At 48.9% G+C, this 21,735-nt stretch overlaps 1 protein-coding gene across 5 annotated transcripts in view; it reads left to right on the forward strand.

Moving 5' to 3' along the window:
- Nucleotides 1-1,384: 1,384 nt before the first annotated feature.
- Nucleotides 1,385-21,735, forward strand: part of PPARA (peroxisome proliferator activated receptor alpha) — a 70,332-nt gene continuing 49,981 nt past the window's right edge. Inside the window, exons 1-2 of one of the 5 annotated variants that reach the window (XM_060025820.1) lie at nucleotides 1,385-1,592; nucleotides 2,649-2,805. The gene's annotated coding sequence lies outside the window, so the exon portion shown is untranslated. The other 4 variants (XM_060025821.1, XM_060025822.1, XM_060025823.1 and 1 more) reach the window with 4 other exon arrangements.

The following is a 21,735-nucleotide window of genomic DNA, read 5'->3' on the forward strand; positions in this document are numbered from 1 at the left end:
CCTCATGAGGACATGAGCTCGGTAGGGGCCCCTAGCTGCATAAATAAATAATACTGTTGCCTGCCCAGCCTATGAGATATCCAGGATATAATGAACACGGATCACTTCGTAAACTCTGAAACAGAATACAAAAATTGTCCATTGCTATATAGCGTGTGCAGTAAGAGTTGGGCTTGTCAGTGTGTTAGTGGGAAGGTTATGTGAGTGTCTGCTGGGTGGGGCAAAGTTCATCACAGGTATGGGGCCAATCAGCAAGGGTGAGCTTGAGACCTATGTGAAAGGGTCCGGTACGGCCGGGTCTCCAGCGTCTCGGTGAACTGCGGGAATTTGTTTGGAGCTGTTTCGGGCCCGGAGTAGGTCCTCCAGGGCGCTCGCCGCTACAGAGAACAGTGGCCGGAGCAGCGGGAGGGCAGGGAGCAGGGCTGCATAGCACACATTTCGTTCCCGCAGGAGCGGCGTCCTGATGCGCAGGCACCGGGGGCTTTGTGCATTCCGCGCGAGGAGCTCGGGCGTCGCCGCGCAAACAAAGCCGCTTTGCAGCTCTCGCTCTTGCTCTCCGCCATTGGCTGCCGGGCCGCGACCTCCCCCCTGCGCTGGCAGAAGCCCAGCGCCTCGGCTGGGCACAAAGTCAGCCCCTCACCCTTGCCGCATGGGGGGAGGGGCAGGCTCTCTGACAGCCCGGGGTGGGGTGGGCTGGTGGGGAGGGCGGTTGGTCGGAGTAGACAGCTCCTCCCGGCGCCCGGCCCCTTTGCCCTTCACTCTTCTGGGTCCCCCGCCCGCCGCACTCGCCGCGGCAACTCCGCCACCTGTTGACACGTCCTCCCAGCTTGCGTTCCCTTTCTTCTCTTGCATTCTGGGCTCCCCCGGACAAGGTCCTTCCCCGCCCGCCCCCAGCCCCGCGCTCTCCCCAGACTCGAGGGCATCCGCGCTTAGGTGCCCGGTCTAGACCAGCTCATCGCACAGACTGGCAGAGCCGGGCTCCCCGAGGGAGGAGGGGCCTCGCCAGCGTGGCCTGGGCCCCGGACGGGAACCTCCACCCTTCCCGCAGCCTCGCGCCCGCCCCTCCTAGATTTCAGCCCTTCCCAATGCGCGGGGTCGGACGCTCGCCTATCGCGGTGTGCCATCGCGGCGCTGGGTCCACCCGCCCGGTGACCTTGGCGGTCCCTCCGCCTCCCCGGCCTCAGTTTCCCCCAGGTGCTGCAGCAGTGGGGCCGGCGGTGGGAGCCCCCGAGAGCGGCCCCACCCCCGTCCCCGCGGGCATCCAATCGGGCGCCGCCGTCCGGGGGCTGTGTCCAGCGCGGGGCGGGGCTTCCCGGCGGGCCACCCGCGCGAGCCGCCCCAGCGGCCCGGCTGGGGCGGGGGACTGAGGGGCGGCGCGTGCCGCGGGGGCGCGGCTGGCACGGTTGCGGGGAGGCGGCGCCGGGCATGGGCCGGGGACGCGACGGCCCCACGGCAGGGGCAGCGAGCGGCGGGGGCGGAGGCGGCCGCTAGCGCCCTGCCCGGCGCCGCCTCCCTCGGAGCGCTCGCCCCGCGGACCGGCAGGCGGCGGACCGGCAGGCGGAGGACCGGCAGGCGGAGGACCGCGGCCCCAGGTGCCAGGAGGCGGGAGGGAGCGCGCGGGGGCTCGGGGGCCGGGCTCCCCCCACCTCAAGACCCAGAGCGGCGGCGGACTGGGAGGGGCTGGGCGGCGCATGCGCGGGGCCCGGGGCGCGGGGCGAGGGCGCTTGCCTCGGGCTCGTGCGGGGGATCCCGGGGCCCTGGGGGCCGCCCCTTGCTCGGCCTCCCTCCACGCGCCCGTGGCCTGCCGGGAGCCTCGGCGTTCACAGCTGTCGGTGGGGCTGGGACCTGGGCAGAGGTCGAGGCCCGGGACCTCAGAGACACTGGGTCCTCAGGTTGTCCCCCCGGAGAGAAGGCCCACCAGGCGGGGGCATCAGGCGCGCCCTTCTTTCTGCGTGGTCGAGCTTGGGCGTCACCGACTGGGGGCGTTTCCCGAGAACGCCGGGGATCCCCTAGGCCAGGTAGCCGGCGGTCCCGGCAGACTGACCCTCGTGCGGCTGGCGGCCGAGGTCCAACGGGAGAGACACACGCGGCTTAGTCCACCTTTGAGGAACTGCCCCACTTTGCGCCTGGCGCAGTCGGGCGATGCAGACGGGCCGGGCCGGGCGAGCCCAGGGCAGTCTCTGCCGCGGGACGTCCTCCCGATCCCGGGGCCCGCGGGTCTGGCGCGGGGCTTCCGAGCCCGGATCTCCCCTAGTCCCCGGCCACGCATGGCTGTGTTGGCGGAAGTCCGGAGGGTCGGTTCTGCCCTCACGGCCTCCCCAGACTAACAGAGAACAACTGCGCGCCCGTGCTTTCCTCGCCTTTTTAAGTTTAAGGGCTGGAGCCGTGCCCCGAATGTCAAGGTTCTTTCTAAGAAAAGTCCACGGTTGTATAATGCCTTGGATTTCGCGGGGCGCTCTGGGACGTTCGGGGCTGCATGCTACCCCCATCCCAGCCACCCCTCCCCAAACCAGGGAGCCCCTCCTCCCCCAGGGCTGCTTGGGAAGGGGTGCGTGGGGCCGGGAGGGGGGGCAGGGTTTTCCTGGGGACGACCCTGCCACACCGTAGCCATTGAAGACGCAGGGTCACGGTGACTTTCCTCTTTCAAGGTGGTGGAGAGTTGGGGAGAATCCAGAGGACATATCGTTGTAATCATTTTCGTCCTTTACCTTCTTACTGCCAAGGCTGCTGTGAAAGGCCCTGCCTCTGCTGTGAAGTAACAGTTTGTGGCCAGACAAGTCCAGAACCAAGACGTTGTCATCACAGGTAAATAGAAGGTTTGATTTACTTATTTTTCCAGACTGAAATAGTTAAGTCTTTACTTCCATTGCCCTACAGACTAGCAATTTGGGGGTTAATTATTACGTTGTGATGCAACGGGTTAGATCTATTTTCATTTCTTTGAAAGTAAGATGAATGTGGATAGATTCCCTTTTAAGTTCTGAAAACTTTATTCTGTCAGTTTTACTGGGAACTTCCTTTCTTTATGGCAGGCAGGTTCCACGTAATTTAAAACTAGATAATAAAACTGTGAGAAATGTTTTCACTTAACAGACACTTAAGTTACAGATGCTGACAAGTAAAGAGCACCATGCCTTCTCTTAGCTGTTTTAATTCCAGTCTGAAAATCAAGCAGATGGCTTGCTGAGCTAGTTGGCCAGGTCTAGAACTGCCACCAGCCAGGACAGTGATACCCTGGAGCAGTGGGCCTATGGTACAGATTGAGTGGTCACTGTGTGTGAGGGACCAGACAGTGAGCTTGACAAACTTCTATACAACTCTGAAGCAACAGAAAATCAATTGACCATAGAAAAAATGTTTTCCCTCTTCTCACATCTTGAACGTGTAAAAGTTATTCCATAAAATCATAAAATAATTCTTGTTACGAACTCAGGTTAGTCCACAGATTTTTTTGGGAGGGGCTGCATTGGGTCTTCGTTGCGGCGAGCGGGGGCTGCTCTTCGTTGCGGCGCGAGGGCTTCTCATTGCGGTGGCGTCTCTTGTTGCGGAGCACGGGCCCTAGGCGCACGGGCTTCAGTGGTTGTGGCACGCGGGCTCAGTAGTTGTGGCTCGCGGGCTCTAGGTGAGCAGGCTTCAGTAGTTGTGGCGCACGGGCTTAGTCGCTCCGCGGCATGTGGGATCTTCCGGGACCAGGTCTCAAACCCGTGTCCCCTGCATTGGCAGGCGGACTCTTAACCACTGCGCCACCAGGGAAGCCCCTGTACACAGATTTTTAAGCGTAGTATGTGTATGCAGGAGAGAGAATGAGAGAGAGAGGAGAGAGAAAAAGGTGTTTCTTCTATGTAAACTAGTTTGTAATCTGTTTTATTAACCATTAGGTTATGAAAAATCTTTTCATGTGAATAAATGTGTTTGCACTTTATTGCATTTTTATCATTTTAAATGTCTATATCATATTTCATTGTGTTTAGATACAATAATTATTAGGCCAATCCTTTAACATATGTATATTTTAAAATTCTTTTAGTCTGTGAATGTTTACTGAATTTTCAGCTGCTCAGTATTGAGAAAGGCAACTGGGGATCTGCTCATGAAGCTGACTCTTACACCAGAATATAGGAAGGGAGCTGAAAGTGGATGAAGCTGGGGCGCAGAAAGGGAGACGGTTTTTGCCGCAGCACCTCGTGGTTTAGGGATTGGTAACCAGGGGTCTTTTCCTTGTGTGTTGTTCTGTGGGCACCTGTGTTTTTATAATAAGGATTCTTTAAGTAATCTTCTTTAAAGAACTTTTATTAAAATGTTTCTTTGCTTACTGTAAACAGATTTTAAACATGCCACGTTTCTCTCTTTCCTCTCTCAGTCTGTGTGTGAATGGATAGATTCTTTTTTTAATAGTTTTTATTTATTTTTTAAATTTATTTCATTTATTAATTATTTATGGCTGAGTTGCGTCTTTATTGCCGCGCACGCGGGCTTTTCTCTAGTTGCGGTGAGTGGGGGCTACTCTTCGTTGCTGTGCACTGGCTTCTCATTGCAGTGGCTTCTCTTGTTGGGAGCACGGGCTCTAGGCGCGCGGGCTTCAGTAGTTGTGGCACGCAGGCTCAGTAGTTGTGGCTCGCGGGCTCTAGAGTGCAGGCTCAGTAGTTGTGACGCACGGGCTTAGTTGCTCCGCGGCATGTGGGATCTTCCCAGACCAGGGCTGGAACCCGTGTCCCCTGCATCGGCAGGCGGACTCTCAACTACTGCGCCACCAGGGAAGCCCCCCCGGATGTATTCTTAATGGCAAATAGGATGCGTGTCTTAACTTCCAAGTGGCCGGTGTTTGGGGTGAACGTTTGTACTAATTTTGTTGCATCGCAGTTAGAGGATGTGGCTTTTTGGGAATTTAAGGGCCTCTGTTTTTATTTCTGGTTTTGGTGGCTTGGTATAGGCTTCATAGACACTTCAAATAAAGCCATAGCTTCTGTTTGTAGGATAGACATTTGCTGTGTCTGTTACTTCTGCCTTCGTAATTACATAGAACCAGCTAGCTCACGTCTAAGCCCATGTGGTTAGGGAAAATTAGGCAAAGGATTTTAATTTCCAACTTGGTGTGAAGACAGGTTTAAGGTAAGAACCAAACAGGAAAAGCCCTAGATGTCCCAGTGGACCTGATTTAAAAGAACTTGTTTCTTCTTCCAAGTATTTCTGTCACTTGCATGCAGTGATGTGTATGTACTGTGGGTAACAGACATCACCTAGTATGTACTGTGGGTAACAGACATCACCTAGTCTGGTTTGCTTGTTGTTTGGAGGTGTGTTCATTCTTTGCTTCTAGAGTATTTAGTTAGTATCTCGTTGTAGCAATATTGTGGAAGGGTTTATGCACTTCAAAAGGTGAAGCGATTACTCCTTACTAAGTCAGACCTATTATTAGTTATTTTGGTAGTTGAGCTGCATTTGTTTTGAGGTCGGCATATAGTACCAGAAAAAGTACTTGAGGATTTTGGTTTGCATCAGGGATGCAGCTTGACATAATGGAAGAGGTGTTAGGTCATCCCCAGGTTTGATTCTCATCCCTTCGAGGCAGGCTGCCGGGCCTGGGGATCTCTGTTCACCTCTCTAAATGCTGTTTTCTCATCACAAAACGGAGTTCCTCTCCTTTCCACCTCTTTGAAGGGTTGGGAGTCTCCAAAGTGGTGGCTTGGGCTTCCCTGGTGGCACAGTGGTTGAGAGTCTGCCTGCCAATGCAGGGGACACGGGTTCGTGCCCCGGTCCGGGAAGATCCCACATGCCGCAGAGCAACTAGGCCCGTGAGCCACAACTACTGAGCCTGCGCGTCTGGAGCCTGTGCTCTGCAACAAGAGAGGCCGTGATACTGAGAGGCCCGTGCACCGTGATGAAGAGTGGCCCCCACTTGCCACAACTAGAGAAAGCCCTCGCACAGAAACGAAGACCCAACATAGCCAAAAATAAATAAATTTAAAAAAACCAAAGTGTTGGCTTATGTGAAGACTCTTTGTAGCAAGTAAAAAGGCATACTTAGCCCAGGCAGCGTCTTAAAGAAGCACACCTTGTACTGCCTGCCTCTCCCTGAGCCGGATCTGGTAACTGTCACTTTTGCTCTGACCGTTTGGTGATTTTTCAAAGGCTTTTGGAACGAAGCACATCCCCCACCCCAAATATACACTTCTTTTCATTTTTGAGTAGGTAATCGGGAGTCCTACACCAGTAAGAACAAAACTGTCCTGAGTGGGTTTTGTTTTCTCTGCACATGGATATGCCCTCAGGCTTATTTATTTATTTATTTATTTATTTATTTATGGCTGAGCTGGGTCTTCATTGCTGCGCACGGGCTTTCTCTAGTTGTGGCGAGCGGGGGCTATTCTTCATTGCGGTGTGCAGGCTTCTCATTGCGGTGGCTTCTCTTGTTGTGGAGCACGGGCTCTAGGCACTCAGGCTTAGTAGTTGTGGCACGCGGGCTCTAGAGCGCAGGCTCGGTAGTTGTGGCGCACGGGCTTAGTTGCTCTGCGGCATGTGGGATCTTCCCGGACAAGGGCTCGAACCCATGTCCCCTGCATTGGCAGGCAGGTTCTTAACCACTGCGCCACCTGGGAAGTCCCTGCCCTCAGGTTTTGATGGTGATATATTTTGTATTTGTCCTGACTCCCGTATCCCTAGACCATGAAAACAACTGTTCCTCATCCTTGGAGGGTCTGCGGAGATGCAGGCTGGGTGAAATCTTCCCCCACCAGGGCTGCTCCTGGGTGCTGCCCTACCTCACTTTCCCCGCTGAGTCCACCTTGATGAGAACGGAGTATGTGTTAGTCAGTTCTGCCCAGCTGGTCCTGTATACTGAGTAGGCCCTCCACATCTGCAGGTTCTGTATCCACCAGTTCAACCAACCATGGATTGAAAATATGCGAGAAAAAAAATTCCAGAAAGTTCCAGAAAACGAAACTTGAATTTGCCACGTGCCATAAGTATTTACACAGCATTTACATTGTATTCGCAACTATTTACATTGCATGTATGTTGTATTAGTTATTGTAAGTAATCTAGAGATGATTTAAAGTATACAAAGGTTGTGCGTAGGTTATGTGCAAACACTCACCTTTTTATATAAAGGACTTGAGCCTCTACAGATTTTGGTATCCCCAGGGGGCCCTGGAACCAGTCCCCTGAGGATGCTGAGGGAGGACTCTGAATGTTCATTGAGCGAATAAGAGATGAACAGATGAACAGAATTTAATTCAACAAGAATTTATCGATTTTTTTTCTTTTTAGTACTCAGGTATGGGTGGGAGCTGGCTGGGGGGGACTTAGAAGTATAGCAGGGGGCCTGCCCACCGCAAGAGGGTTTCCCCTTGGCATTTTGCAGTTTCCCTCGAACCTCGGATGGCGAGAGCCCATCCTTCCATCAGCACTAGACCGGTGTGTTCCTGCGCGCCGTGCTGGACTCCCACACGTCGCCCCCGTGGCATAGGTGTTATAAAGGTGGCAGCTGCAGTTCAAATTATCACTAGATTTGGGGTATGTTAAACATTAAATAGACTTTTTATGAGATGGCCTGAGCATCTAATTAAATCAAACGCTCTTTCTTTCTGCAAGATCATGGATTCTAATTCCAAACAACTGACTCAGAAGGAAAGAGGTGTGTTTAAACATTTGGGAGTTGGGAAGTGTTTCTATTTAACGGGGCAAGGGTCCTGCTGGCCCTCCAGTTGTGGAGATAAGATAGGCACAGGAGAAGTTACTGAAAGCATTGGAGAGGTTTAGGTCTTCTGTGTTCCAGACTCAGCACTCATCCGACTGCTTTTAATTTTTTTTAATTTTTAAAAAATGTTATTGAAGTATAGTTGATTTACAATGTCGTGCTAATTTCTGCTGTACAGAAAAGTGACTCAGTTATACGCGTATATATTCTTTTTCATGTTCTTTTCCATCATGGTTTATCACAGGATATTGCATATAGCTCCCATCTGACTGCCTTTATTTTGCTCTATTTAAAGAGGTTTGCAGAGAAAGGATCACCTGAATAGTAAGAGTTAGGAAAGCAAAGGCAGAATGAATTGTCTCAGCTTCTGAAGCGTCACATGAAAGACTGGAAATGGTAATCCAGTTAAGTAAACAGTCTACTGTAGTTCTTTCCCCCACCCGCCCCGACCACTTTTAAGAGTGAGTGAGGCACCAAGCTCCCTGCAGCCATATGTAACTGAACAAGTCTGTGGTTATGTGATAACCACACTGGGGTGACAAATTGCCACATTCTAGTAAAAGAGATTCAGTTATTTAGAAGTTGGCATGTGGCTGCCTCCCTCCCTTTCAGAAACAGTCTAAGAAATGGTTAGCCTGACATGTGTATTTAAGTACATATTTACAATGAAGCAATAAGGCTTGTAAAATACAGGATTGCAGAATCAAGTGACAATCAAATCTTGATCTGAAATCAAGTTTTCTTCTATTACCTAGCTGTTAAATGGGATTTTTTTTTTTTTTTTTTTTTTGCGCTACGTGGGCCTCTCACCGCTGCGGCCTGTCCCGTTGCGGGGCACAGATTCTGGATGCGCAGGCTCAGCGGCCATGGCTCACGGGCCCAGCCGCTCCGCGGCATGTGGGATCTTCCCGGACCGGGGCACGAACCCGCGTCCCCTGCATCGGCAGGCGGACTCTCAACCACTGTGCCACCAGGGAAGCCCGGGATTTTTTTTTACCAGAAGAATTTTTAGAAGCATTTTCAGGCAGTGTTCCTTCTTGCACAAGTTGACATCTATTAGGCTGCCAGCATGAAGAGTCTTTTCCCCTCTGTCTAGGCTTATGAATGAATTTGATCCATTCTAGGCAGTAGTCCCATTTTGTGGGACAGCTTGATAAGTGGGTTAGTATCTTATTTATTCACTGTCCACTCACTTTATTTCTGGTTTTCTAACTGTGTGTTGGGGATGGGATTAACAGGACTGATGTGTAAAAGGAAAATTGTTCCGAGAAATTTGAAATTTCCTTTCAATAGAAGCATGTCTTGGTGTGTGGAAGTTATTTATAACACAAACAAAAGGGTAGTGTTTGATGTGTTTACGGCATCCTTGGATTTTAGGGTTCGTGGAGGGAGTATTTTGCTTGGTGATTACAATCACCTTTTTTGCCCACTTTGAAACCCGTTGCAGAATCTGTCACCAGCTCTAGGCAAGGGGACTCCTGCCCCATCTCTGCAGAGCCCTCCCGTTGGTTCACAGCAAGCAGTCCCAAGCACATGGAGGTTCAGAAAATGACCTTCCTTCTTGCCTTTCTTAGAAAAGCTCACTTGTCGAGAGCCCTTTCCAGAAAGGAAGTCATTCTATTGCTGTAGTTCTCAAATCATAAAAATAAACCTCACCATTACGTTCAGTGCGGGGTCCTGAGAGAGATGAGTAGTTAAGAAAAAAAACCCCCACAAAATTCAATTGTGCAAAAATACTCACGGCGGGAGCTTGACGGGGAGCGATCTCCTAGAAAGAAGACTTCGAGAAAGAGAAGAGTCGTGAAGAGAAAGGCTTGAGAATATTGACACGCAGTGAGGGCTGATGCTTGAGAGAAAAGACCAGCACAAACAGGATTAAAAGGATGTGTGGAACAAGATGACGGAAGATTGTGAGGGTGGAAATGTTGGTGTCTGAGCCAGAGACAGGAGGTCCTGGACCTGGGGAGGGAGGAAAGGTCAGGGTGCTTGCCCGCACTCGGGCGGGGGAGAGGGAGGATGGACGTAGATTGAGGGATCTCTAGTGGTGGTGGGAGCGCGACCCACCCTCCACCCGAGCAGCCTGGAAACCAGAGATTGTAACCGCCTGCCAGCACCGGGGCAGGAAGCCCCGACCCAGCGCTGGTGTGTTGAACCGAAAGCAGAGGGTTCCCATCCTGGCCAAGGGTGACAGCGGCTGGCGACAGGAGGAAGGGTTAAGTGGGAAGCGTTGAGTGAAGAGAGGAGTAATTCTTTCCAAGTCCCAGCTTTGTGTGTGAATATCGGTACCTAGCAGGACACAACGTTGTCAATCAATACTGCAATAAAATAAATTTTAAAAGAAGAGTATATAGCGGGTTATCAATATAAGGAGAGAAAATAGGGTCTTTCACTCTGGAAACCAAAACTTATCGACTGTTTTCCTGCTGTTTTCTCTTCACTTAGATGAGTCTAACAGAGTTAGCTTTTCGTGTCTAGTTCAGAAGCCTAAGTGAAAGTGAGTATCTAACCACATTCAAGGACGGCCAATAATCTTTAACACTAATAGGGGCACAAGCCTCAAGAGAAAGAAGATTCTAGAAGGGAAAACCATCGCCAAGAAAGCAGATAAATCCATGGCTGATTCACAGACTGATGGAAGGACACAAAACCTTGGACGGGCTCAGTAACTCTGGAACGAATGAATTCAAACGCAGGCTTTCTTCGTCAGATAAATCATTTTCTGGAAGGTGTTTCAGAAAGATTCATGCCCAATTCTGATATCAGATCTGGTACGGTCTCTTTGAGAATGAGACCCCTGAAAGACAAGAGGTAATAAATAAAATTTAGAAAAGGAATGACTTTCAAGAGATGAAAAGATGAAATTCCAACCGAAGGTATCAACACCTCCACCCAGCTGCCGTCTTCGTATTTGTAGATGTGAAGTTACAATGAACCAGGGCAATGGAAGTTCACCGAAGTTGTACTTTGTCATTGCTGTCATGACCTCGGGCCCCACGTCCACCAGCCTTCCTGACATCACCCAACCCTCCCGGAGACTCAAACTCAGACTGTCCGGTTCTGAGCCCCACTGAATTTTCCTCCCCATCCGGTAAGTGGCCTCCAGGAGGGCAGGACAGGTTCAGGGTCCTGACCCACTTAGCAGCTCTCGGCCACAGACGGACCACGCATCCGCGCGCACCTCAGTTTCCTTGTCTACAAATGGGGCAAGTACTGATGCTTTGTGTGGGAGACAGTTGCCTGGTGCAGAGTGAGAAGGCTTTTTACTTTTTCATTTTTTATTTCTTTTGGCCATGCTGCACAGCCTGTAGGATCTTAGCTCCCCACCCAGGGATCCACCCCGGGCCCTTGGCAGTGAAAGTGCGGAGTCCTAACCACTGGACCGCCAGGGAATTCCCAAGGCCGCTTTAAAAAAATTTGTTTTAGTTTATTCAAGTACAGTTGATTTACAATGTTGTGTCAATTTCTGCTGTACGGCAAAGTGATTGTTTTGTGTATATATTCTTTTTCCTATTCTTCTCCATTATGGTTTATCCCAGGATACTGAACGTAGCTCCCTGTGCTATGCAGTAGGACCTTGCTGTTAACGGTGTCATTGTTTCCTTGCTTGTTGTTTACTGTCCAGCCATACATGGACTCATCCTTCCTTATTTATCAGCTCCCATGGTGACTGGGAGGGCAGGGCCCTGACTCTCGGGGCCAGTGTTCTTCCTCCATGGCCAGATCCTCGTTTGTGCCTGGGACATTCCCTCACCCTACCCCTCATCCCCACCTCACCCCCTTACCTCTACCCACTACCCTGGAGATCTCAGCTGAAAACTTTCTTAGGGAAACCTTCCAGAACTGCCTGCCCGGTCAGGTCTCTCAGATGCAACGCCTGGCGCTTTTCCTGTAAGCTTGCCCATTACATGTTCATCTGCATGGCCTCTTGGTGAAAGTCATTCTCCCCAATGAGTCACAGACCCCAGGGGGCAGGAAACCACAGCTGCCCCGCTCTCCACCGCCCAGGATGTACTGCCAGCAGGTGCTGCAGGACCGGCTGGGTGAACATGCAGCTCCGGTCAGGCTACCCTACGTTTGAGATTCCTTCCAGGCTTAACCAAATGCCACCTTCTTCATGAAGCCTTCCTTGATTCCCCCCTGAATGAGAGGCAGGAATTTTGTCACTCAGACACCCTATGGCAATTTTTAAATAAGTTTATTTTTGGCTGCATTGTGTCTTCGTTGCTGCGCGGGCTTTCTCTAGTTGCGGTGAACGGGGGCTACACTTCATTGCGGTGCACGGGCTTCTCACTGCGGTGGCTTCTCTTGTTGGGGAGCACGGGCATTCGGGGGCTTCAGTAGTTGTGGCACGCAGGCTCAGTAGTTGTGGCTCGCGGGCTCTAGAGCGCAGGCTCAGTAGTTGTGGCGCATGGACTTAGATGCTCCGCGGCATGTGGGATCTTCCCAGACCAGGGCTCGAACCCGTGTCCCCTGCACTGGCAGGTAGATTCTTAACCACTGCGCCACCAGGGAAGTCCACCCTGTAGCATTTTGAATCTCTCTGACTGGGCATATTCTACCTTCACCTCAGCAACTGTTTATTGAGCACTTCAGTCATTCATTCCAGAGCTCATTCATTTCTTCAACACACCTTTCCTGAGCTCCTGCTATGTGCCAGGCAGTGTTCCAAGAGCTGGGGACAGCAGTGGAAAACGGCAGGCACCATCCCCTGCCATCAGGAAGCACTGCATTACATGACAAGCAGGACTCCTAGGTTCAGAGGAGAGGCAGGTACCCAAGCAACATGGTGCCGCGTGGTGAGAACCACTAGAAGGCCTGATGGGTGAGGCTGCCCTTCCCTGAGCCTCTCAGCGGCCAGGGGAGCAGTGGTGTTCTAACCGTGATCTGCACGTGCGGCTCAAGAAATATTTGTTCTTAAAATTCCCTTTCAACTAAAGGAACTAAGTTGGGAGAAAGGAGAAGAGCGAATAGAAGTGCTCCAAGCAGCTGTAGAGCCCATCTCAGTTCCCCCGTTGACGTGCTCGAGTGAAACCCTTTTGAACCACGTAGGTCAGCAGGATTTAAATCTTAGATGCATATTAACTCTCATCTAATGACCTATTTTCAGAAAACACCACACATTTAGTTGCGGCGTCTGCCTTCTCTTTGTCGCTGATGTTTCCGGCATGAAAAGCAGATAAGCCCCGTAAGCAGCGATTCTGTCTTCATCACAGAAGCGTGATAATCGCTTCCTGAAAGGAGCAGGGACACGAGGGATCGAGGGATCGTGCGTGCCGTTAGCTTGACATCGTTTGGTTTCATAGTCATGAATGAGGCGAATTAGGCCTCAGACACACGCAAGCCCCTTTCCTAGGATAATAGATGGGTGAAGCCTGTGCCTCCAGGGCTTCTGGCTTCTTGCTTTGTGGCTGGGAAGGTGGGGAGAGAGGCAGCCCTGTCCTGCTCGGGAGGTTAGGAGCCCAGGTACGTCAGGCGGGAGCAGGGCTGGCTTTGGGAGGTGCCAGAGAAATCCCTCTGGCTGCCCTGCTCCACGGATGTGACGATGCGCTGGGTCGCCTTTTTAACAGCAGACTCGCCTCTTCGTATCAGGCTCCCTAAAATCCAGGCAGTGGAGATGGGTTTGGGGTCTTCTAAAAGTCAAGTTTACTGAGGTGTAATGTGCATGCAGTAAAATCCATCCTTCCTGGATGGACAATTCTGTGTGTTTTGAAAAACATCTATGGCCCACTTTCTTGCTGGTCGTCAGCAAGAGGCGCCCACGTTTCTTGGCGTGTGGCCCCTCGGTCGTCAAAACCTGCAAGGTGGCTCAAGTCCTTCTCATGCTCTGAATCTCTAGGACCTCCCCTTCGGCCTCCTTTCAGCCGGAGAAAATGCTCTGCTTTTAAGGGGCCCGGCGATTGGACTGGGCCCACCTGGATAATCCAGGCCACTCTCCCCTCTCAGGCCTGCGCCTGTGTCAGTCCCCTGTGGCTGCCGTCACAGAGCACGATCTGGGTGGCTCTAAAGGACAGAAATGTATTGTTGTGCGGTCCTAGGGGCCGGAAGTCTGAGCTCAAGGTGTCGGCAGGGCCGCGCCCTCTCTGAGACTCTGCGTAGACCCCTCCCTCGCCTCCTCTCTAGCTCTCGTGGTGCCCATCAACCCTTGGCATCCCTTGGCTTCTGGAAGCATCACTCCAGTCTCCAGCTGTCATCACATGGCATTCTCGCTGTGTGTGTGTGTGTCCAGATTTCCACTTTTTATAAGGACACCAGTCATACTGGATTAAGGACCCACTCCACTCCGGTATAACCTCATCATAACTATATCCGCAAAGAGCCCTATTTCCAGTAAGGTCACATTCTGAAGTACTGGAGGTTCGGATGTGGACATACCTTTTTGGGGGACACAAGTGAACCCGTGATGGTACCCTCGGTCACGTCTGCAGAGCCCCTTCTGCCATGCATGGTGACATGGCCATAGGCTCCAGGATTGGAGCATGGACATCTTTGGGGCCATGAACTGCCACCATTCCATGGTCACGCCCTCATGGAACTCACAGTCTACAGGCAGCTAACACCCGCTCAAGGAGTTTCGGAGACTTGAGACCCCACTAAACATGTTCTGTTCATATTCGAAGGCGGGTGGCCTGTTCAGAGCCTAGCTCTGTCAATTAGGGACGAATCTATAGCATCAAAGATAAGGAGTCATGATCAGAGGTGCCTGGTGCGTTAGGCAGCTTAGGTAGGGCTGGTCCTGGGGACCTCACACAGGGCGGTGGAGCTTAGGGGACAGACATGTATGAATCACAGCACCGTGAGTGCAGAGCCTGGTAGCCCCTTTCTTTCCCTCCATCAGGCTGGTGCCGAGGGGAAAACACAAGTGGCTGGAGGGGCTAGAGAGCCAGGGGGTAGTGGGGCCCCATGGGACTCTCCCAGCTCCGTGTCCCTGCTACAGGAGGGAAGGGTACCGTAAGTGTGCCTTAGTTATAATGGCAGCTTCTCCCCGACCCTCTCTCCATCTCACGTAGTATAAGCTTTACCGGTCTGTTTCTCATCTGTTTCGCCTAGAATAGCAGCCCCACGAGGGCGGGGGAATTTGTCTGTTCTTGTCTGTGTTCTTTACTGCTGTACCCAAACTGGCTATCACAGGAGGCACCTAAGAATATCTGTTGAATGAACAAAGCTTTCCCTCTGCTTAGTGATCTATGCCCTCCTGCTTGTTGAAAGGATCACAGTTTTTCTGTTCTACAATTGTATTAGCATATTATTAGAAAGTTATTATTATTTGAGTAATACTGCCTGAATATGAGGAAAACCTTAAGGAACTATAATCATTTTTCTATATTGCAGTCTATGGATTTTATTGAAGAGTACAGAATACTTCTTTGTAACTCTGGAAGTGAAACATAAAGAGGAAAATAGCCATTTCAAACTGTGGAGCTGATAAGTATTCAGTGGCTTTAAAATGTTAAGCTGGAGGCCCCATTGCTAATGATGGCTTAGCGGTTTGGAAGTCAGCTCAGAAAAGGTGGACAGAATCTTTAAACATATGCCAAGGCATTGTTTATGCCAAGCTCATGAGGTGGTGAGCGGTTGCCAGGCTGAGATCTGGAGAAGGTGGAAACTTGATATTTGGGGTCATTTTGTCCCTGGGTTGTTGGCTTATTTATGGAAGAAGCACTTAAGAACCTACATACTTCCATGGGGCTGGGAGTCAGAAGTTGAGCTGTGAAGGCTCCAATAAGGGAAGACCCTGGCAAACATCCCAAACTCTGGGCTGGGGCCCCAAAAAGCTGCCCCCTAGGAACACAGGTGACCTGGAAGTCAGTCCGTTGCTCCAGGAGTAAAGGCCTGTTCTAAGTAATCTCAGTCCTTGAGGTTGGATTAAGGTGCTTCCAGACTACTAGGACCTCTGATGCCTGGCAGAAGCAAACGACTGTCCTCTCTGGAGCACAAAGCATCATCCTCAGCTGCTATTTCTATCAACGGTTTTTCAAATACAGGCAGTCCTCACTTTGCACATTTCCATTATGCACAAATCCCATTACCACAGTTAATTAAATAACACCAGTCTCCCTACACCAGGGCTCCTATTTCAGTTATCAGGGATTAAGCACTGAGGAGCTGTGAAAACACAGTCTCAGCTGCCAGCTCCCCAGTCCACAAATCACTACACAGATAACAGATGTGCATAGGATCAGTGACCAATCCCGTCACTCCCGTCACTCCTTTCAGAGTCGTTCTGTGATTGGTCCCTGTGCATCTGTCAGTCAGTTCACCCACAGACAGCAAAGTGTGCCCTGGTGTTGCCTCCTTGTCTCCCAGTGAAAAACCCACATGATACTTTATAAAAAAAGGATAAGTGAGAGGAATTGGCCAACAAAGATGAAAGTGCAGCAAATAAGTGGAAAATGATAATGCTGGAAGTAAAACTAGAGTCTAACATCAGTGGAGTTCTAGAAGAAATAGTGACCATGGGAACGTGGGCACTGCTGCCAGTTCAAGAGGCTCCAGAAGGGCAGCCAGAGGAATGTAGTAAAAGTGACTTATCGACATACTTGAGGGATTGCCCTGGTGGCCCAGTGGGTAAGACTCCACACTCCCAATGCAGGGGGCCTGGGTTCCATACCTGGTCGGGGAACTGGATCCCACAAGCATGCCGCAACTAAGAGTTTGCATGCCGCGACTAAGGAGCCAGCGAGCTGCAACTAAGGAGCCCATGTGCCGCAACTAAAGAGCCCACGTGCCTCAACTAAGGAGCCGCCAGCTGCAACTAAGACCTGGTGCAAACAAATAAATAAATAAAGAGAATAGAATAAAATAAAAGATACTAAAAAAAAATACTTGAGGAATATGGTTGCAGATGTCACACAGGAAGTGAGCCCAGCCCCAACAAAAATCACATTAAAGAGCTCTGTCAGACATTTCATGACATTGAAAGTACAAAGCATAAAATGTTGGAGGCCCACCCAAACTTAGAAAGGAGTTTAACAATTTGGTAAGGCATAGAAGAGAAGTTTGCTCCGAATTGCAAGTTATACAGTAAGAAGGCAGCAGGCACGGTCCAAACTACTCTTGGTAAGTTTTTTTACAACAAAATAAAACATCTTAATTCTCAGTGATTTTAATTCTTAGTAATGCTAACGTCTTCCATTACAATCTACTAAATAAATATTAGTTTTACTGTATCTTATATTTCCCTCTGCATTTACAACTGATAATAAGAGATATTTTAATGTTTTTTTTTTTTTTTTTTTTTTTTTTGCGATACGCAGGCCTCTCACTGTTCTGGCCTCTTCCGTTGCGGAGCACAGGCTCTGGACGCGCAGGCTCAGCTGCCATGGTTCATGGGCCCAGCCGCTCCGCGGCATGTGGGATCTTCCCAGACCAGGACACGAACCCATGTCCCCTGCATCGGCAGGCGGACTCCCAACCACTGTGCCACCAGGGAAGCCCTGCACTTGTTATTTTTACCGTTGATTAGTAAAATCACTTTGCATAATTTCTGCTTGCGCGATGCTTTTCATGGTCTTGCATTACCATGCAAACCAAGCCTGTTTTTTACAGTAATGGCACAAACAAAACCAAGCGTATGAGACAACTCATGAACCAGCAAAAATAATAAATGATAGAAATAGACCTACATGACTCTAAATATTAGACTTAAAAGACGTAAACTTTAAAATAAACTTGCTTATTATATTGAGGAAGATGAAAGGTAAGATTGGGAATTTTGGTAGAACACTAGAAATTGTATTTTTAGAAAGGACATTGATTTGAAAAAAAGTAGGAATCATAAAACTGAAAAAAAAAGAAACCCCTGAAATTATGTACTCTGTAAAAAGATATAATAGCAGAGTAGATACAACATCACAACTGATGTGAGAATTGGTGAGTAATAAAACACATCAGAAATAATATCTAAAGTGAAGCGCAAAGAGACAAAAGGATGGACTACAAAGATAGAGAATATAGTGATGAATTCTACATACATATAATTGAAATCCTAGGAGGACAAGAAAGAGAAATGGGACAGACACAATATTTGAAGAGATAGTGGCTGAAGTTTTTCCAACACTGATGAAAGACATTAAGTTACAGTTTTAAGACTCCTATAGAACTACAAGCAGAGTTGAAAAACAAAAAAATCCATACCTACACACCCTATAGTAAAACTGCAGAAAAAACAAAGGCAAAGCGATAATCTTAAAAGAAGCTAGAGGTTAAAAACAAAAAGCAAAACCAAACATTACTTTCGAAGGAGCAGCAAGTTAGAGAGAAATTCTCAACCAAAACGATGGAAGCCAGAAGACAGTGGAAAGACATTTTCAATGTGCTGCAAGTCGAGTTTATTCCAGGAATAAAAGGTTAGTTTAACATTTAAAAGGTAATCAAGCATCCACAAATATGAAATGCTTCTGGGTAAAATGCACGAGACCTGGCCAGTGAAATCTGCCAAACGTGGCTGAGAGAAATTTTGAAAGACCTAAAGAAACGACGAGTTACAGCATGCTCAGTATTGTCAAGATGGTGGTTCTTCCCAAAGTGATCTACAGATTTGAGTGATCAAAATTGTATCTTAGCATATGCCTATTTGTAGAATTTGACAAACTGATTCTAAAATTATGTGGAAATGCAATGGACCTAGAGCAGCTAAAACAACTTTGAAAAAGGAGAGCACAGACGGAGGACTTGAACGACCGGATTTCAGGAATTATTCTAGAGCCACAGTAATTGAAGATGTAATATTGATATGAAAACAGATAAATAGATACATGGCACAGAGTAGCAAGTTGAGAAATAGACCCAACTCTCAGGTCAGCTGATTTTGAACAGAGTGAGAAGTCGTTTCAGTGGGAGAAGATAATTTTTCAAGAAATAGTGCTGGAACAATTGGATAGCCACATGCAAAAGAACAAACCTCAGCCGTCATCTCACATCGTGTTAAAAAATAAGAAGAAGAACTTGAAATGGGTCCTAGACCTAATTGTAAGAGTTAAAACTATAAAACTTCTAGAAGAAACATAGAATAAATCTTAGTGATTTGGCAAAGATGTCCTATATGAGTCAAAAAACATGAACTACAGGGGCTTCCCTGGTGGTGCAGTGGTTGAGAGTCTGCCTGCCAATGCAGGGGACACGGGTTCGTGCCCCGGTCCGGGAGGATCCCACATGCTGCGGAGAGGCTGGGCCTGTGAGCCATGGCCGCTGGGCCTGCATGTCCGGAGCCTGTGGTCTGCAACGAGAGAGGCTACAACAGTGAGAGGCCCGCATACCACAAAAAAAAAACATGAACTACAAAAGAAAAATTTAATAAATTAGACTTCATCGAAATTATAAACCTTTGCTCATCAAAAAGCATTTAAGAAAACAAAAGGCAAGCCACAGACTTGGAGAAAACATTTGTAAAGCGTATATCTGACAAAGGACTATTGTCAGGAATATATAAAGAGCTCTCACAATTCAATAAGAAGACAACAACCCAATTAAGAATGAAAGCAAAAGTGGGCAAATGATTTGAACAAGTACTTCAACAAAAGGTGTTGGATGGCAAGTAAGCACATGAAAAGCTGTTTAGCATCATTAGTCATTAGGAAAATGCAAATTATTAGTAGCAGACATTGCTATTAGTAGTAGAGAGATATTAAACACCAGCCAGAATGGCTAAATTAAGGAGACTGACCAAGTGTCAAGGCCGAGGATGTGGTGTAGCAGGAACTCACCAATACTGATAATGGGAATGTAAAGTGGTACCGCCTCTTTGAAAAGCATTTTGGCAAGTGATATCACCGATGTTATTGCCAAAAGTATCATATACCTGAAGGACGCAAACTGAAAAGGCTACAGACTGTATGATTTCAGCTCTGTGACATTCTGGAAAAGACAAAACTATGGAGACAGTAAAAAGATCAGTGGTTGCCGGGGGTTGCGGGGGAGGAAAGGATGATTAAACAGAACACAGAGGACTTTTAGGGCAGTGAAGTCATTCTGTATGATACTGTAATAGAGGTACATATCCTTATACATTTGTCCAAATCTGTAGAAAGTACAGCACCAAGAGTGAACCCTGATGTCAACTATGGATTTTAGTTAATAATATATTGATATTGACTCATCAGTGGTAACGATTGTACCAAGATGTTACTAATAGGAAAACTGTGAAGGTACATGGGAACTCTTTGCACTTTCTGCTCAGTTTTTTGTGTAAACCTGTAACTACTCTAAATAGTACAGACTGGTGGTTGCCAAGGGGGAGGGGGTGGAGGGAAGGATGGAGTGGGAGGTTGGGGTCAGCAGATGTAAGCTTTTATATATACGATGGATAAACAACAAGGTCCTCCTGTACAGCACAGAGAACTATATTCAATATCTTATGATAAACCATAATGGAAAAGAATATTTTGAAAAAGACTATATAAATGTATAACTGAATCACTTTGCTGTGCAGCAGAAACTAACACATTATAAATCAACTATACTTCAATTTAAAAATTGGAAAAAATAAAACTACTCTAAATAACAAAATCTATTCATTAAGAATTAAATTAAATGAAAATGTATGTATCTTATACCTAAGACTAAACCTAAAAAAGGTATGTAAGACCTCTACTGAGAAAACTGATCACACTATTGACGTTAAATGTAGCCCAAATAAACAGATGGCTGTACCGTGTTCCCGGAAGGGACAACTCAGTCTTGGGAAGGGGTCAGTTCTCTCTGGAAAGGCCTAAAGTGCCAAACAAGGGACACTGACCTCTGCCACCAAGTTCACGTGGGCATCTCGACTGTGCTCAGCTGAACGGTGTGGACTCTCGGAACTGGCGACAGACAGGTTATACAGCCCTGAAGCCCCTACATGCCCGCCTCCCAGAATGCCTTAGGATAAGCTTCAGGAACTTTGCCATTTTTTTTTCCCCTTAAACAGATCATTTCTGTTCCCTCAGCATTCTTGTCACTTGAAGTTGCATGAATCCCTAATTCTAAAGAAGAGCATTTGTGCCGCGCCCAGCCTTTGCCTTTGAACCCCGGTGGTGTCTTCTGCGTAGACTCCTTTCTTCGGTTCGTTGCTTAAAATGATATGAAGGTTTTTTGTAGGAACAGGACCAATGTCCAGAGTGTAGCACCGATGTTAGATTGGATCAGTCTATATTTATTGAACACCTGCCTTGTATGGCAAGGACGGTAGCAGGTGTGAATTCTGCCTTAAGGAGTTAACAGATCAGGTGGATAGTTAGATATCAATCAATACCTGTGATGTGAGGGATGGGGTCCTTCCACCTGGGTGAATCCGGGAAAGCTTTTGGGAGGAACTGTACTTGAGCTTCCCCTAACATGTGTGGGAATGGGAAACATTCCAGACGAAGGAATCAGATAAAGCACAGAGGCTGGAAAGCAGGAGGTGAGTCTGGCAGGTGCTGAGTAGTTTATTTTGGCCAGAACACAGGGTTTGCAAAGGGGAATGAAGAGAAGTTTGATCCATTCAGGATAAAACGTCATCAAATGTTTATTAAGCTCCTTCTCTGTGCCAGGCATCATTCTAAGCATTGGGGGGTACATAAGCGAGCAAAAAACCCACAAAATCCCTTTTCTTGTAGAGCTGGCTCTCTGGCGGGGAGAGACAGACGATCAGCCCAGTGGCAGAGTCCGTGCTCGGCTTGGTGTGTTCGAAGATGCTACAGGCAGAGGCGGGGGGTGGGGGGGTGGGGGGCATGCGTCCAGGGAGGGCCAGGGCGCTGCAAGGATGGCCAAGAGGCCTCACTGAGAAAGTGACGTCTGAGAAAGGACTGGAAGGTGAGAGTCTCAGCAGACTCCAGGAGGGGCGCGTCCTGGTGCAGCAGGCAGCCGGGGCCGGGCTCGCGGGGGGAGCACAAGCAAGTATGACTGCAGGAATGTCCCGGGACGAGGAGGACGTGCAGTCCCAGCGGGAAGGTGGCAGCAGGTCACCGTGGAGGGCCTTGGGGACATTGTAAGCGCCCTGGCTGTGCACTCTGTGAAAGCAGCCCCTGGGGAGGAGGCTTCTGAGTGGGGGCACCATGCACTGCAATTCAGCTGCTCCGGGC

This window comes from Delphinus delphis, chromosome 11 (assembly GCF_949987515.2).
Source record: "Delphinus delphis chromosome 11, mDelDel1.2, whole genome shotgun sequence".
Lineage (NCBI taxonomy): Eukaryota > Metazoa > Chordata > Mammalia > Artiodactyla > Delphinidae > Delphinus > Delphinus delphis.